The sequence below is a fragment of the Amia ocellicauda genome, chromosome 12 (assembly GCF_036373705.1).
Source record: "Amia ocellicauda isolate fAmiCal2 chromosome 12, fAmiCal2.hap1, whole genome shotgun sequence".
Classification (NCBI taxonomy): Eukaryota; Metazoa; Chordata; class Actinopteri; order Amiiformes; family Amiidae; genus Amia; species Amia ocellicauda.
In genome coordinates, this window is record NC_089861.1 from 41,915,955 (window position 1) to 41,919,188 (window position 3,234).

The 3,234-nt window shown below is 40.4% G+C and overlaps 1 non-coding gene across 1 annotated transcript; it reads left to right on the forward strand.

The window, feature by feature from the left end:
- The first annotated feature begins 3,143 nt into the window (after positions 1–3,143).
- Positions 3,144–3,234, forward strand: trnar-ucu (transfer RNA arginine (anticodon UCU)). Its single transcript is given in 2 exon segments — positions 3,144–3,180; positions 3,199–3,234. It is a non-coding gene; the product is annotated as a tRNA-Arg (tRNA).

Sequence of the window (3,234 nt, forward strand, 5' to 3'; positions counted from 1 at the left end):
TTGGTCTACCAATTATCAAAAGTGGTGATTATTTGTTCTCACACAAACCCGCAGCGGGGTCCGTTTAATACCGGGTTGGTACACAGCCCTTCTCATGGCCAGTGAAGCAGTGTTTTTTTTTCTTATCTAGTGAAGTGAATGTGCTAACGTTACTTAAAGGTTAAGCTTTCTAGCTGACGTTTTATTTGCGAGTCTACCAGCTCTTCACTTTTGCCATGTTCAGCTTCGCCTATCATACCTGGTGTTCATGCTTTGCAAGAAATGTGGCCATTGCCTCTCTGCTTCTTTCGATTCCTTTTCCTCTCTGTCCCCTGATTTTTGCCTTTGGTGAGGCATTTTGACTCGCTAGTCAGTTTCCGCTTTGCTGAGCTGCAAAATGCACATCAGTGTGTTCCGCACATCTGACTGGCCAAGTGTTTCGACCGCACCATTTTCACAATAACAGCGGGGGAGTGGGGTATCAGATGTCCCGCTGCGTGAGGCTTCCTCTAGTTCAACTGCGTGTTGAGCTTTCTTTTCATACTTTCCCTACCATGGAAGATACTCTCAAAAAGTGGATACAAAATATTTGGTGTGAGCAGTTCAGCATAACCCCTCATACTATCGTCTGCAGTCGCCACTTTCAAGAGGAAGATATGAGTGAGCCTAAGCTCCAGGCTAAACGGTCCCGAATTAATAAATTGGACAGTTTACTGTACAACCATGATAATAAGAAATCAATTCTGTACAACATGAAAAACAGGACAAAAATCATTTCACTGATTCTAGGATTTTGAAAATGGGGCGGGGGCCATAAGGAGGCCATGATTATTACAGAGAGGTCTGCTAGGGGGGTCTGGGGGCATGCTTTTAAAATTGTTTTTAAAAACTCAGTTTGTAAGTCAAGATTGAAGCAAATTACAAGGATAAGCTGGGCTATTCATAACAATCCAGCATTAATGTACCACCATATTTGCTACCATTTGCTAGTGACAAATGTATTTTAAAATGAACACAATAGACAACGGTGATGCCTTCTTGCCATGAACACAAGACAATACAGACAACTTTTCCACCCGCCTCACCCCCAAAAGTGCTTCAATATGGACACATTCCTTGAGCATGTGTTCAGTGCAAGAGGGAATGGTATTAGTGAACAAAATAGGGTCCCCTTAATATGCAAAAATAAAGAAAATGCCTGACTGGAGAGAATGGGTACACAACTCCCCCCAACATCACTAGAATGCATCTTTAACACTGTATGTTAAGAAGTACCTTTTACAACAAAGTGTTATGACGTCAAACAAGTATTTACATGCAAAACAAAATCTATGTATTAATGTCTGAACAATAAGTTATGAGTGTAACATTCAATCCCTGGACCCTTATGTAACATTATATACTGTGCAAATATATACAAATAGGTCAAATAAAAAACAGCACTTATTTGTTCAATACATGGCAAAAAGGTGCTAAAATGATTTACCAAGAAAAGAACACAAAAACTTGTGAGCTAAAACATATTTTTTTAACAATCAATAACAAACAATAAATAACATTAACGATTAGTATTATTTTTACTAAAAAGAAAATCATATTTGTTTTAGTTAATATGATTAATGTATATAAAAAGTATTTACTTTGAAAAACCACACTATTAAATGAAAATACATTTTAACACTATAACAAGGTACTATAGTACAAATATAACTGAAGAAACAGTAACAGCTAAACACTCAAAGATAGAGGAGGAGCAACCTCCTCTGCCTCTGTGGACCAGCCTCCTCTGATGTATGGTAACCCTAAACTAGCTATCACCATTCATCAAATTGTCAGTGTCATAGCAGAAATAAAATCCAGCACAGCAAGAGTATTTCAATGGTCAACTTACTGCGCACTGTCTGGTCCTGAGACTGACCTGCAGTGCGCATTGGAGAGCAGAGCGCAGCAGCAGGTGTGTTTGATCCAGAACTGCTCTCTCGCACCTCTATGCACCAGCCTCCTCTGGTATGTAGGTAGGTAGCAGTGGCCACACTGAACACAGGGCCCGATCTGTAATCAATGTATACCAGTGATGGCACCAGTGACTTTTCTAGTCTTAAACCCCCCCCACCAAGAATTGGGTCTGAGTTCATGGTCATTGTGCTTGTACATTAGTGTATGCGTACAGTTACAATTTACAGTATCCTTGTATGTGCTCGCTTTGCTTTGTGGAATGATGTTCGTTGCTTTATTGTTGTGTGTTTCAGATGATCATTTTATCATTTTCAGAGTTAACATAACTATAGATTCAGCAATAATTTGGTGTTCATATGTGTGTAGTGTTATTGCTATTCAATATAGTGTGCCCAGTGTGCATAATGAGAAACATGTTCAGCTCATCTGCTCTGATGTTATGGATATCAAAAATGTCAACCCTCCACAGACACACACACACAGAGACACAGACACAGACGCACTAATAGGGACAAATTTTACTCCCTCAATAAACAGGCGGACAAGGAATAATCAGGACCTGATTTAACTGAAATAATACCAAAAACGTTTATTGAGCTACAACGAAGCGCTCCGGAGATGGTCACTGGGCAAGACACATCTAAAGTTTTTTCTAAAGAACTTGCTATCATATACAAGAGGACTCCCTTTGGTTTCTGGGCAACTAGATGATGGTAATGAGGTACCTCAAACTTTAACACACACGTCTCCTGTGTCTTACATTATGTTCTTTCTATGTCCTTGGATGAAAATGTTTTTCTAAAAATCACCTGCACAGAACTACTGTACCTGTCCTCTCCGGAGCCATACACAAAGCTTAAATTCATATATGGGTTACACAATCTTGCTGCAACAATGGTGGGAATATAATATATTTGGCACTCAGACAGGGCACTGTCCCACATCACACACAGAGACACACACACACAAGCACAGACACACACAGACAGCCAGACAGACACAGACAGTGTGCTTGACAAATACTTCCCCTCACAGTCAAGTCAACATGAGCCGCATTATCTAAAAGAAGAACCCATCATTTCCTTTTGTGTCAATATCAGCGAGACAGGGATTAAAAAACACATCTGAAAATGCTACTTCTACAAGCACGCTGAGATGCCCCGTCATCAGTAGGCGTGCAGAACAGTATGGTGACAAATGTCTTGTGTGGCTCTGTGGTGCAATGGATAGCGCGTTGGACTTCTAGTGAAAAGGGCAGTGGTCATTCAAAGGTTGTGGGTTCGAGTCCCACCAGAGTCA